We start from the raw sequence: 16,139 nt of genomic DNA on the forward strand, positions 1-16,139 counted from the left end.
TGGGACTCCAGTACCTTCCGGCCCTGCCGGCTAACTAACACCAAACCTCTTCAGTTTTACTTGGAAGTGTGTATGTCTAATTCGAGTGAGGTGACATTTAGTGAGATATTAAATAAGTCAGGTCTTAATTATCATTAGCAAAAGGATCCTAATTTATGCCTTTTGTTAGCGGTTGTTTTGTATTTATATTTGGGTAGTTAGAGCAACGATCGTGGGTTTCTCTGCCATGCTCTTTCCCCACAGGAGCTCTAGGTGAGCCTGACACTCTCATTTTATGTTAAATAGTTGTTAATGTTTTTGTTGTTCTTTCTGTGTGTCACATGTTTAATTTGAAGACTGTTGTACGTAAATAATAAAGTTAGGTGTATTTACTCTGCTTTCGTTTTATAAAACTAAACCATACAATCCCCTCTTTAAAGGTAGTAGCCAGCGCCTTCCGGTCAATTAAAAATAGATGTATACAACGTAGGGATCCCTTATGACGATCACATGTTTTTGTCCACAACTACGTTTATTTTGTTTTTCGATCGAACCCGGGGTTGTTATACTACAATATATCTATTACTTTTGGAATTATTAGCGGAATGATTATTAAAACAGATAATTTTAACCCTCTGTATCTTGAAAACATACAACGATGTCTCAACATTTCATAGGAAAAATATTATTTTATGTTCAATTGACCCTAGAATTTGGTACCCACTTTATATTGAAGCACCCTGTACCATATAGTCTTGAAATAAACTGAAAATTTATTTACGTAGATGATCAATAAAACCTTTAAGAGATATTTAAAAATACCTTAATTGCGTTAAAATCGCTGCTTCCTGTTGGAAAACAAATAAGGAATAGTGCAGAAAAACACGCCTTTCCTTCCAGTGTCTTCCTGCGAGTAACGAATAAAAATTCCATGTACCTTCTACCAGAGAATGGAACGTGACTATTTTTAATTATAACAGTTATGAGTAGAAAGTAGAATCATTATCTGCTCCACACAAGAGTAAATATAAATGCAGTTATTGAAGCTATTTTCGATATAAATATTTATTGCAATTTATGCTACCACGGCATTCCTGGATAATGGATTTATGAAGAGAAATCTCAGTTTGCCTCAACACTTTTTCTGCTCCAAAATAAAGTTACATTCATAATTTTTTTTGGCATTTATGCTGAAAGTATCTAATTAAATGGAAACGTTGACGTTGGTACTGTAATATTACATCTACAACTTCCCTTTTGATGTTAATAAATTACAATTTTAGAAATAAATCTAGTATTATTTGTACCTATCTAAGTCGATTTATCTTTGAGTTAAGAATCAGAAACTGTAATATGTAGATTATTTCTCACAAATACGTTATACAAATAAAGAAAAACAACATTTATCAGCTTACACTACAATTTTCAGTTTCATGCATAATGTATCAATCATAGACACACCTGGGTCTTAGAACAATGATGTGGTACAAGGTATTTTCCAACGATACAATAACTAACTTCATTTGCATACATGAGAATATAGTTTGTACTATTCTTAACAATGATAATGTACTCGGTTAGGGAATCTTAAACCTGGAAAGTGAGAAAGGCTTTAGATAAGTTTATAATGTGAGTTTTTGCAATAAAATTAGCAGAAGAATATATTTAGTTTGAAATGATGTTTCGTTTGTAGTTAAAAACACCTCCATTATTGCTGCATGAATGGCAGTATTATTATTATTATTATTTTTAGTTTGAAATGATGTTTCGTTTGTAGTTAAAAACACCTCCATTATTGCTGCATGAATGGAAGGAACTACAATAAGATGAGTGCAAAGACTACCTACAATACTTTTGACACAAATCCAAACTCTAGGACTACTCATAGTTAGAGCGAGAACTATACAGGGTGTTTTTGAATGGAGTAGCATAAATGATACCAGTGAAACTACATTTCAAAAGAACACGTTCTACAAAAAATCGCCTTAGTAAAATGTTCACCCCTGAAGAGATATGGGCCATCAAAGTTTCCAAAAAAATTATGAAAATTGGCTGTAATTTGAAAACCGAACGAGGTACAAATAACAAATTTTTTACAGGTTGTTTACTAATACAGATGCGAGTTTTCAACTATTTTTCGAAAATTTTAACCCCTCGAAAGGGGTTGAAATAACCACCCCTCAAGCCATTTTTTGCCATAACTTTTATATTTCGTAAAAACTCGATATCCAAAAATACGCATTAGATAAACTGGTTCTTTTAGAAACTTTTACCTCTCTAGCAATTTTCCTTTAAAACTTTTCGTTTATTAATAAAAAAATAAAATGTATTACCATTCACCTCACACCGTATATGATTGCAATCAATCAAAGAAAAACTAAGTGTGCTGCTGTCATGCCAGTTGTCACAATTAACTCTTCTGTAAGTTGTCACTGTTATCAGCTAAATACTTTTTGGGTGTAAATTAACAAGAATTATGCCAAATTTTACTAATGATGAATATGTGGACATGCTACAAGTGTATTTTGAATGTCGCAAAAACTGTGCTGCGGCAACAAGAGCGTATAATGAGAGATATCCAAATCGTCAAGTTCCCCACAGACAAACTTTTTCGGCGGTAGAACGAAGACTTCGGGAAACTGGAAAAATACAGCCGCATATTGAGGGTACCGGCCGAAGACCTACTGTTCGTACTATTTATCTTGAGGATGCAGTACTTGAAGAGTTTGACGAAAATCGTCAGACTAGTACGAGAAAAACAGCAATGCACTTAAATGTGTCCCATAGTGTTGTTTGGAATATTGTCCATGATAATTTATTATATCCTTTTCACCACCGGCCAGTTCAAGCTCTACTTGAACCAGACATGCATAAGCGAGTTGTTTTTTGCGAATCGTATCTTAATATTCTAAGAAATAATTTGAATTTTGCCTCAAAGATACTTTTCACAGATGAAGCAACTTTTCAAAGACATGGTTTAACCAATATGCACAATCTTCATTCCTGGGCTCCTGAAAATCCTCACGAAGTATCTATGACAACATTTCAACATAATTTTAGTTTAAACATTTGGGCAGGAATTGTAGGAAATGTGCTTGTCGGCCCTTTTGTTTTACCTCATCGACTTGGTGCTGTTGAATATTTGCAGTTCTTAAATGAGCATCTACCACCACTTCTGGAGGAAGTACCATTAAATGTACGTCAGGCCATGTGGTACATGCATGACGGGGCTCCTGCTCACAGCACTGTAGTAGTTAGGCGGTGGCTTAATTTAAATTACCCGAATCGTTGGATAGGTCGCGGCAATGAGGCACCTATCTCTTGGCCTGCACGTTCTCCCGATCTAACGCCCATGGATTTTTTCTTTTGGGGACATATAAAAAGTATTGTTTATGCGACCCCAGTTGACAGTGTTGAAGAGCTACAGGAAAGAATATTCGCGGCGGCTGATGAGATTCGCAACAATCCCATAATTTTTGCTCGAGTCCGTAACAACTTTGATAAACGTGTTAGGTTGTGTTTAGAAAGAAATGGCAATTATTTTGAAAATGTCCTTTAACTAAGTTTTTTGTTTTTTCTCTTTTTGATAATAAATTATTTCTTAGTTTCGTTTTCATTGTACTTCTATTTAATAAAAGTTTCTGCGACATTCAAACAGTTATTTGTGCAACTACTGTAAAGAGTGTGTATTTGTTGTACGATGCATGAAGTTTGCAGCTCGAGACGAAGTTGAGAGCTGCAATCATGTTAAGTGCAACAAATATGCTTTTTGCACATGTTGCACGCAACATTTTTTCTACGATTGTTTTTATTTCAAATTTTATTTAACAGTATTTTACATAATATTAAAATTTTAACTGACAACTGGAAATTAATTGCGCAAATTGTCAATGTCAGACGTTAGGTACTTATGGATATGCTTAGATTAAACTTGTAATCAATATTTTTTTTGTACTACTGTAAAAAAAGTTAAACTTTTGGCACAGTAGGTAGTGCAATAAGTAGTAAATTTTGCACGATCGTAGAAAAAAACACTTGTAGCATGTCCACATATTCATCATTAGTAAAATTTGGCATAATTCTTGTTAATTTACACCCAAAAAGTATTTAGCTGATAACAGTGACAACTTACAGAAGAGTTAATTGTGACAACTGGCATGACAGCAGCACACTTAGTTTTTCTTTGATTGATTGCAATCATATACGGTGTGAGGTGAATGGTAATACATTTTATTTTTTTATTAATAAACGAAAAGTTTTAAAGGAAAATTGCTAGAGAGGTAAAAGTTTCTAAAAGAACCAGTTTATCTAATGCGTATTTTTGGATATCGAGTTTTTACGAAATATAAAAGTTATGGCAAAAAATGGCTTGAGGGGTGGTTATTTCAACCCCTTTCGAGGGGTTAAAATTTTCGAAAAATAGTTGAAAACTCGCATCTGTATTAGTAAACAACCTGTAAAAAATTTGTTATTTGTACCTCGTTCGGTTTTCAAATTACAGCCAATTTTCATAATTTTTTTGGAAACTTTGATGGCCCATATCTCTTCAGGGGTGAACATTTTACTAAGGCGATTTTTTGCAGATCGTGTTCTTTTGAAATGTAGATTCACTGGTATCATTTATGCTACTCCATTCAAAAACACCCTGTAGATATTGTTGTTCTCTATTTCTAAAGCCGGAAAAAAAACAAACGCACCCAAATGGTTCCTCACGAATTATGTAATCTCTACATGCACATACCAGTACATGGAAAAGCCACAGCTACCTATAAATAAAACAAACAATCTGCAACAGGAAATGAATCAGCTGTTTTGATTTTACCCAATTAAAAAAATTGAATTAGCATTCAGTCGTGAAAGAATGATTGACAGAAGGAGTTCAAATTATGTATTGCAAAATAGCTTCTCCAGTATGTAAACAATATTAATCTTAAAATTATCTATAACGCTACAGAGGTAAATAGAGATATTTTTTAGGTTGTTTCCCTCGTCCTGTTCCGATAATCAAAAAATTGTGTATAATCGGTGTTTATTAACAATGCGATGTACTGATAAAAAATGTAGATACCTAAATGCAGACTAACATATTAAGATAATTTTTTTCATTCATGGGTTCTAGTTGTAAACAAAATATTATTTCTAAGAACATTGGAAACGTGTATGTATGAAACACAATAGAATCACAAAACTTGTCTTACTCACAGATACTTTTTATAAACATTTTTTACGTAATTATTTAATTTTTTTCATCAGAATAGTTTAATCTTTTTACACATGTCGACAATAATTTGTAACAAATTGTGAAGTGTTTATAACTATAATAACATTACTAATGATAAAAATGAAGATAATTGTGTTGTTTCTAATTGATATTTACTTTAATACGATACGATTTCAAAAGAGATGAGAATAAAGAGATGAAGCGATTATTCGAAGGTACAAATAAGTCTGAACAACAATTCTAAAGGCTAATACGTATTGGTAGCATTTATTGGGGAACTCAAGACTCGCAGAAAACACTTGGTTAAAGAAGAGTTAGATTGGAAGACATCTATAGAAATAGAGGTGATCAAAAATTTTAGAAAAAACATAATTACTCGAAATTAGCAGAACTATATCAAACTACCATGTAATTATATTTATATATCTTCAAGAAGATGGAAGAATAAAATCAAAGTCAAATAAAAAATTCAATCAGTACTTCTAATAACTTTTTCACAATGATGACTCATACTAGAAACCAAACGTTAATCATTTGTTCTTCAGTTTCATTCCATATTTCTCTGGGAATGTTTTCAGTACCGTCAAGAGAAACTAGAAGTCGATAGTTCTGGATATTCATAGTTCCTAAGCTTTCTACTTAATTGCTCGTATTCTATTATTATTATTGTTTCGTTTTTAAATTTTTGCAATAATCTGGTGCGTTTTGATTTAACTGTGTATCTCAATTAATAACGGAGGTAATGATGTCAATACTATTTGATTTAAATAGACCTTTTTAAAAAAAACTTCTGTCTTGTCTCTGTAGGTATATGCTTAAAGCTGAAATTTCAATAAAAATCTACCTTGCCTGTTGAAACTGAATTGAAAAATGTTAGTTAAAAAAAATGTCAAAATCAGAATACAATGTAACTGTGCTACATCTAGTGGCCATTGCTACTAACTGCCTGAGACCTACAGGAAAAAAACTGTCAAAAAAAGACAGAAAATGGCCGAAAGCGCCCTATATTGGGGACACAATGAAATCTTCACCAGTGTCAGTCTTGTAAACACGAAAACAAAGTTTTACTTAATGATATTGCAGGAAACAACTACTCTACGTTCTATATGTCCCGACTAGCATTGGATCAAAGAAGCTGGATCGTTCATCGGTTGTTGCACTTAAGGCATGCTGAGGAGGATTAACAAGTCTACCGGTATATGTCTGGTGTGTTCGGTCGACGAATGATTCTAGCTATATTCACTGATATTGTTAGTATAATCTAATGCTAATACGAGCGTATAGTCAGATTTACATTACATATTTTTATCCTGATTAGATCTTCTGAATATGCAATATCATAAATAAATTTTTGAAAATACCGAAGGTAGGAAGGTAGCGAGATACTTCTGTATTTAACTACTCTAATGCTACTGTATTTTTTGTAATGGATTCATAAATTTTAATTTTACATATTGGTTATGTAAGGTTTCAAAAAATCGTTATGAAAACGATGTGAGACATAATACATCTCTACTGAAATAGTTATAATCATAACAGACTGACACGGTCTGTTCTACTTTTTATACACGCGTTGTTTGCACGATACTATATTGGCAATTTATATGTAGTTTTACATTTCCATATCTATTTCCTACTGACCTACCTGATCTCTTACCTGTAAGTTCCGTTTAATTAATTATGATAAAAAAATAGATATTCCTCACATTACCTTCAGAGATTTTTTATAATACTTTGCAATAACTGGCTACCTCCTCGAAAACGGAACAAAATCTCATGTTTTGCTCTTGTTTAGAGCATTATTTTTGACCTTGAGTTATTAGAAACAATAGTGGTAATAAAAGATAACGATATATGGACATTAAACTAAGATCGATTGATTTCGTTTGCGGTTTTCTAAATTGAAAATTGAAATAAAAAAAACATCATTATATTGCATTTTAATATTTTCATAAATGAGCTAAAATGTAAATAATATATAAATATTAAAACAAAAAAAAGACAATAAATATAAATCATAACGTTAAGTCCATAATACTTCGCACATTGAAATAGCGCCTAAATATACTTGAAGGAATAGCGTTCGAATGATTGCTGTTTTCTTTTTCAGAAATGAAAATCACGGTTAGGTAGAAAATTTTTTCGACATGTATTTTTCATGAATTATTAATTTGCTATTGTACAGCAGCGTGTTTAATTAATCTATTTTTTCTTTATTTTTCAGGTAAGTACCTTCAACAAATACAGAAAAAACTAGTCAGCAATACCTAATTATTGGTAAAGTATGATATAGCAGATTCTTTGTAAGTGTGTAATAAAGTGTCAGTGTTTGTTGTACGGTTAATAATGGTTTTTGTCATGCAATTAGTCAAAGAGATATTTCTTAGTCTGATATATAACAAACAATATTTTAGCCACTATTTATAATTAATTATCTTTTTTAACATCTGAGTAATTGAGATTACATTGTGTGTATAACAACCCCGGGTTCGAAAAAAAACAATAAACGTAGTTGTGGCCAAAAATATGTGATCGTCATAAGGGATCCCTACGTTGTATACATCTAATTTTTATTTGACCGGAAGGCGTTGGCTACTAACTTTAAAGAGGGGAAGTATGGTTTAATTTTATAAAACAAAAGCAGAGTAAATACACCTAACTTTATTATTTACGTACAANTGAATTATATAAAACAAAAGCAGAGTAAATACACCTAACCTTTATTTGTGACATGTGACAAATAGAAAGAACAACAATAACATTAACAACCATTAAACATAAAATAAGAGTGTCAGGCTCACCTAGAGCTCCTGTGGGGAAAGAGCATGGCAGAGAAACCCACGATCGTTGCTCTAACTACCCAAATATAAATACAAAACAACCGATAACAAAAGGCATACATTAAGATCCTTTGCTAATGATAAATAAGACCTGACTTATTTAATGTGTCACTAAATGTCACCTCACTCGAACTAGATATACACACTTCCAAGTAAAACTGAAGAAATTTGGTGTTAGTTAGCCGACAGGGCCGGAAGGTACTGGAGTCCAATACGGGAGGCAATCCAGCTTAATACAGATTCATTCCGCACGGGCGAAAATGTTAGTCAATTCAACAAGGCTCGTATAGACGTATGACATAAAGTGAGCACAAGAAATGCTTTTATCATTTGTTTTTCGAACAACGTAATCATGACAAAACAAGTTAAATGTGAAACAAAGGAGTTGTTATTACAATATCTGGGCAGTCACGACAATATATACATATTTTTAACATGTAATAAATGATGAGCAATCGTTAATAATAATCGTAACAATTTTACGTTACAAAAATTACGCCCCTGAGCATAAGACAATGAAGGCTAAACATATACAGAATTATTATCAGGAAACATTATAATCATCACAATCTTAAGATTACATAGAACAATTAACAGCAAAGTACTTAGAGAATAATTACCTGCTAACTATAATACGGGTTAAACACTTTTATTTTTCACTATTTTGCCACACTGTCCGCCGAACATCTTACTACCCATCTCTACACTGTTCTGACTTCAACTAACTAGGTTTCCTTCCAGAATTCCCCACCTAAGCGTTTGTTTTTTTGCGCTTCCTTCTACCAACTGTCAATATTACGTTATCATTATTGTGCAACACCCATGTAACAGGTGACGTCGAAGTTGATAAGATAAGTATGGTTTTGCACAATTGTAAAAAAATTTCACTCAAATTTCACTTAATTTTACTCAATAATATATCAATTTCTGTCCACACCCGATTGAGTGAAATTTTCACTCTATTAGTATGAGTACAACTGCGTGAAAGTATTGCATCAGAAATTAGTGAGTTTTACTAAAATACGAGTTACTTCTAACTATCAATTGAGTGACTTTTGACTCTATTCTGAGTACATAAACCAATTTAAAATCATTCATAAATGATTAATTAGGATATATAGTGTTGAAATTCATTCACTTCGCGGAGCTTCTTCCTGTCCTGGCTGAGACCCGCCAGGTGAGACCCGCCGCCGCCGACTAAGACCTCTTCTCCTGTCGATGGCGATCTCGCTTTTCTGAAGCATCTAACGGGTCCCTATCAATTGTGGTCAAGATTACAGAAGCAATATATAAGTGGTGCTATCTTCACGGCGCCATTCAAATTATTCGAAATTAATATACACCTAAACTCACTCAGTAATGAAGACATTAATGAAGAATTTATTTAAGGAGTACCTATATTTGAAGGTGAAAGTACTCAGTTTTAGTTTAAATATAATCACAAATGAGTAAAATGATCAAAATGCCCAATATTGAGTGAAAATATACTCAATAATTTCACTCAATGGATAACACTCTGAACCTTTATTGCTGTTACTCACACCGATTTTTTTTTACAGTGTACAAACCCGCTATGTATATCATATCAATAATGTTTTAACATATTCTGTAATATCTAAAAAGTGAGAAGTAGATTTGTATCTAAAAAGTGAGAAGTAGATTTGTAACACAAATTTTAAATCGACTAGATGTCTTAACCATCTCTGCTTCTATTTAATTTTTTCAGCAAAGTATCCATCGTCTCCAAAAATAGTGAATAAACTATCTCTCAATTTCGTCGCTTATTCTTAAGTAAACATGCCTCAAAACAATTTAATGACGTTCTTACTATTAAAAAAAAACAAATTAATTTGGCAATGCAATCTAGTTTCGTTCTCATTTAGTAGGTCACCTTTTCTTCTAATACAGTCATAGCCAATTCGTACAACGAATCCTTGAGGAAAGAAATACTGTACCGACTATTAAATTAATTAGAGCCTTTTCGAACATTTAATTGTAATTTATTGCAGCGCTTAAGTAAATTGGGCAACATTAATTAATGTATATTAATATTATAATAGTCTGTCCTTTTACTTTTAATCAAACTATGTTAATTTTGACAACAAATTACCGTGCTGTTTATTTTTAACAATCAAGAGCCTAGATTTCTGCATAATAAATGTCAATTTTGCAGGTGAAACTAAAGTTTTTTTTTATTATAGCCACTAGATGTAATTGTTGCCTAGAAACTGGTCGATCTTACTCCTAATTGCACAATAATTGCCATATACAGGTATACCATAATGTAATATACATATTGCATATGTAGTTGTTATTTTATTTGGTTTGGATTTAACACCGGTTTTGAAGTTGGATTGGACTTGTTATTCTTGTGAAAATAGCGCTAATATTAGAGGTAGTTAATGGGGTACAATTTTATAATTAAGTCATTTTCCTTGCTGAAAATCCTGTTTCACAGGATTTTAATGCCAGTAAATTTTATCGTAAACAGTAAAGATTATTTCATGTCAATCATAGATGAAATAGATTTTGTTTTAAGCATTTTTGTTTCATTCTTTGAAGTATCCCATCATTTTATTTAAGACATCCAACCCGTACAATCTATTATGAAACCACATTATACATAATTGAAATTGTCTTTGTCTGAAACAAAATCATCATTGCTTTCTACTTTAAATCTTTAAAAACGGTACCAATATATTTACAAATTATAACTTTGTATCAGATAAGCTAATATTAATATATTTTAACACCGTTGTAAGTCCACTACCTAAAACATCGATTTAGCAGTTCAACTGGTTCAAAAAAAGAAAGATCGCTAGAGGAGATTGCGTCTCTTGCTTAAACAAATTACCTGTAGAGATAGAACTGTTAACAACATGTCAAACTGTAATTGATGGTAGAGCCGATATTACAAATCAGATATATCATTTACTCTACATTCAGTTGTAAAGGGGACAAACTGGTCTAGATAACAAGATTATGCCTCTAAAGTTTTCAGAAGTGTCGTATACCTACATAGTTTTTTTTTCTGCCTGTTTGTAATTTTGTAATTTATTTAATTTATCAAAAAATAATGTAATGAAATCGTTGCATTGTGTTATTATCAGTATGTATATGTATATATTGTTTTAATCTTACTATCGATTTTAGATCTAATTGTTACAAAAAAAAAATCGAATTTAGGCCAAGGTTTTTATTTCAATTAAAACAAAGCAAAAGTGAATGACCTCAACTGGGTTTGATTTGCAAAAAATTATATTTGTTCTAAATAATCCATCTTGATAAAAACCAGAACGAATACTAATATTCGGAACACTTTAAAGCAATTTTTGTGAAGTGCTGATTAAACCAACTACCTAATATCACTCATTTTAAATTAACTCATACTAATTGTAAAATACAGGTATAATCAGGAGGTCTAACAAACTGGAAAACCTAGGATTATCAGAAAATTTCATAGATTTGGAAATGTTAGGGAAATATCACGGAATTTCCAATATGTTCAACAATTTGTTCAAATTCTGATTTTAATTGGTTTTTATTTACAAGGTTCTGCCACTGGATGTCAAGTGGTGAAAAATAAATCTGCTATTACTACTGATTTTACAGCACCTATCTAAGAATTATTAGTTTATGCTATTTATATTGCTATTTCCGTTCTTAGTCTTGACTGATGCCTAATTAAATTATCACTGCACAACAGGGATCTTGGGAACTATTAGATACGCAGAAAATCTTAAAAGTACAAGGTAGTGCAGAAAAACAATAATCCTATTCATTTAGATTTCATCAAAAACTGAATTTAAATCTCTGTATTTAAAAATTAGCTGTAACTCCATATACAGTCTAACTGAAAAAAATTATTCAACCTTTCTTTATATATCAAAAAATTTGTATATATTACAATAACAATTATTATTTTTAGATAAAATTCAGTATGGCATTCTTGTGAAAATAGTGGAATTATTTTTTCGGAAATATTGGTTAAAAAGTCAGACTACAAAACTAAGTTACAGCTAGAGTTTAAAAGAGCGTATTTAATTTCTTTTAGTAAAATTCAAACGTAGTAGAAAGATTTTCTTGTCAAAGAAAGATTTTCTTGTCAAAGGAATGTTGCAAATATTTTTTTCCGCATTAGTTTATTCATATTAAGTTTTCAGTATCTCTAATGGTTTCCTGAGATCTCTGAAATTGTAATCAAATTTGGATCATTCTGTATATAAGTACAATTACAGCTTAAAAGTTGTCATCAAGTAAAAAAAAAATTTATACGACTTTAGAAAAAGGGATATTTCTATTAATTTTCAACTTGTCTAAATACAAAACAAGCACAATACTGGTAAATTTATAATTTAGAAGAAAATAACGTTGATTTAATTGGCTAAAATTAAAAATATTTTCAAGAAATATGTAGAATTATTGGCCAAATATCTTTTATTTACTTTGATTAAATTTTTTCCATATCGAAATAAAGTCAACATTTAAACAACGAAAATTGTTTTTGATTTTTCTTAATTTTTTTTAATGGTGCTTTCATTTTCAACTTCAGCACATTACATAGATATTTCTTAATAAGAGTAATTTTATTAATGGAGTAAATCATATTAACTTCTTAATAATTTTGTACATCTTATTTTAATTTTAGCTATTTAAATGTCAGTTTCTGGTAAATTAATAGTCTTCTTTTTCTTAATTTTTTTTAATGGTGCTTTCATTTTCAACTTCAGCACATTACATAGATATTTCTTAATAAGAATAATTTTATTAATGGAGTAAACAATTAACTTCTTAATAATTTTGTACATCTTATTTTAATTTTAGCTATTTAAATGTCAGTTTCTGGTAAATTAATAGTCTTCCTTTATATTTACATTACTTTTATTTGTATAAATACAAGCAAAAATTATTAAAAGAAAAAGTTTTTTTTCTAAAATCGTAAATAAAAATATTCCTATTTCCAAATTTTGTGACATCACTATAATATTTGAAATAATCCTACGTTGTTAAATACATATTTATATTGGATTCTATATCAGTTTTTTATCCATTTCTAAATTGTCCTCTTTCTTTAATTAGTCCTTGCTTTGGACTTTTCTTTTCTTCTGTTCCTAACAGCATTATAGTAAATATTTTATCGTCTCCTTTTGGTATGGTGAAAATGTATCATTTTAATTAAATAATATAAAACTGCTAAAATTTCGATTCATATTTCCTCATTGTCGTATACAGGGTGTTTATTAAGTACTTGTATAAACTTTAAATAAATCTTTAACTAATTTTAATGTAAAAAGTTCTTATGAACATGGGTCTGCAACGGCTTGGTTCTTGAGATACAGAGAAAAAATTATTGTAAATATTAACTTATTTGTAGAAGTAGTTTAGTTGTAGTCTTGTAAATGATCTAAGTTTGACACATCGCAATACAATCAATAAAAGACACATTTTTTCATATGTATTTTAAAAACTTTTATTGATTCAACTTACACATACTAAGAGTACCTTTTGTACGTAAAATTGAATGAAGAATAGGTATGTTTAGTCAAAAATGACATTCAGTGCAACACAAAAAAGTTATGGTTATTTAAATTCAGGTACAACACTGTATGTACCGACAAGAAACTAAATAGTACAGTCATTGAAGCTGAAAATCAGCTGTATCCTTCGAATTCTTTGAAACTGCATGGATTTGCATGAAAATTTAGAATAAGGCTCATCTTAGGCTCAAGTTCAAAAGTGACATAAATCCGATTGACGCTATTTGTTTTTTAGGGGTAAAAACTACCCCTAAGTGAAAAAATTTGAAAAAATTAAGTTTTAAGCATTTTATTTTTAAAAATCTTNACTCAAAATTTTCAATCGTGAATAACTAAAAAACTATTGATTTCTCGAAAAAATTATTCGAATATTTTTTGCTCAAAATTTGAAAAAAAATTCCACCCCCGAGAAGGGGTGTCAATCCCCAACAGGGTGGAAGCGTCAATCGGCGCTATGTCGCTAATATTCATTGACCTTTTCTCTAACTATCTGCCAAATTTCAAGTCGATCGGTTCAGTTTAAAAGAATTCGGAGGTGAAAAGCTTCAATGACTGTACTGTAAGTAAATATTTGAGTTTCTCATCATCAATACTCCCAGTTTCCCGAATTTCGTCAAATTGTCATGTTGCTGAACAAAAATATAATCAAAATACCAAAAAAATTCGAAGCTAAAGAGCTTTGAATTTTGCAGTAATATTTTTTATATTATTTTTGACTATTAATTATATTTTCCACGACAACACGACAGGTATTGTATATTTGAAGTAGATAAATTAAAAGATATTAATATCTATCTACCATCTACTTTTCTGACATAGGCTGGTGTGTTAACACATAATTAATTAACGTCCAATTTCTGTTGCGCACATAATTATTCGATATTACGCAACCTGAATTAATTTCCACGTCCTTTGTCCGATTACTGCCATTTTTCCAAGACGTAAACAACATTCTACCGTTACGCAACAACAAAAATTATATTTCTCCCGATTAATCGACGGCAATTAGTCCATTTTTCACCACGCGCGCTCGCCCGCTCCGCCCAATTACCATTAGATAACCGAAGCTGTTTGTTTTGTTTTGTAACCAACCCGGGTTGCATTTTTTTCCATTGTAGTCGGCGCGCCTACTTTCTCTCACCTGCATCGAGGCGGCGGCGGTTCGGCCCGTATGAAAGATTGCGCCTCGAGGCCAAAATTCGACATGATTTGCTTTCATGTAAGGCGCTTTAGGTGCGTTACATAATAGTGATCAGTGCATCAAGCGGTCGGTATGGGAATCCGCCTCGGGTCACCTCTGTAACGCGGTTAGAGTGGATACGCAGTAGGAACGTAACAACCAATTAAAATCTATCAGAAGAATTACCATTTATTGCGACTGATTAGGGACCGACGGCAACTATATGCCAAATTTTAAAAAAACGTATACGATTTGATTACGCGACGAATTGAAAGCTTAGTCAATCTGTCGTCAGACCCACTATAGGAGGGTTGCAAATATAAACACTGTATTTTTGTGTTTAAAAAAATGCTGAATAGAAAATTTGTCGATACTAATGAGTAGTTTTTGTATATGTAACTATAGTAGGATCATATTCGATGCAAAGTAATAAATCATTGCCTGTCAAGGGAATCAGTGCAACACGTTTTAGGGGGTTTTGGAAATTGAATAATTTCTTTATGCATTATGGATTAATAGTTATATATTTATGAAGGACAAAATGAAAAACAAAGGCATCTCCTTCGCACATTGGGCGGCAGGGCAATAATACATTTATTACTCCCTTCATCCTCCCTCATATGACTTGTGTCTTGTGTTTGTTGCGGCGGCGCGCGTGCCGGCCCGGCGTGGTCAGTTTCGTTTCGGTTGTATTGGTGCTGCGTGTTTCTCGCTCGCGATATTTGTGAGGTTATAACTGTTATAAGTGCAATAATATTTCGTTCGGGCTGTATGTGTTTCGCGCTATTATTTGAGAATTTGTGAGTGAAATCATATTTCTTGTGCTCCGTAACAAAAGTGTTTTTAGTGTTTTATTTGTGTGCTGTGTGTGTGTTTCGGGCTGTTGTTTGTGAATCGTGAATGCTATTATATTTTCTGTGCTAGTGAAGTGAAGTTTTTTGTATTATTATTGCTCTGTTGTCGTTATATGGATAAATGGAGGCGGTGCCTGGATGTTCGCGAGCCGGATGTACTGCTGTGGGTACAAAAAAATCTATATTAAGTTACAGAGAAAAAACGATAATATTAAATGTCTATAACCCTTTAGAAAAGGATCATCCCATGAAACTGAAGACTGGTTTGGTGGAAATGTGTTCTAGATATACTGGAGTAAGCGAATTATCTGTTTTCAAAATTTTAAGAGAGAAGAAAATTGAAGGAGACGTTAAGAAACCTAAAAAAGGGGGTGCAAAGAAGAAATTAATATTAAATGAAGATGAGAAAAATGCAGTTTGGCGTACAGTACATAAATCATAGAATTTATATTTTGTTTATAATTTGTTAACATTTCTTGTTTGATAGAAAAATAACTTATTTTGTTGAGATTGGTAGAGAATTGTTGT

This window comes from Anoplophora glabripennis, unplaced genomic scaffold (genome assembly GCF_000390285.2).
Source record: "Anoplophora glabripennis isolate ALB-LARVAE unplaced genomic scaffold, Agla_2.0 scaffold69, whole genome shotgun sequence".
NCBI lineage: Eukaryota > Metazoa > Arthropoda > Insecta > Coleoptera > Cerambycidae > Anoplophora > Anoplophora glabripennis.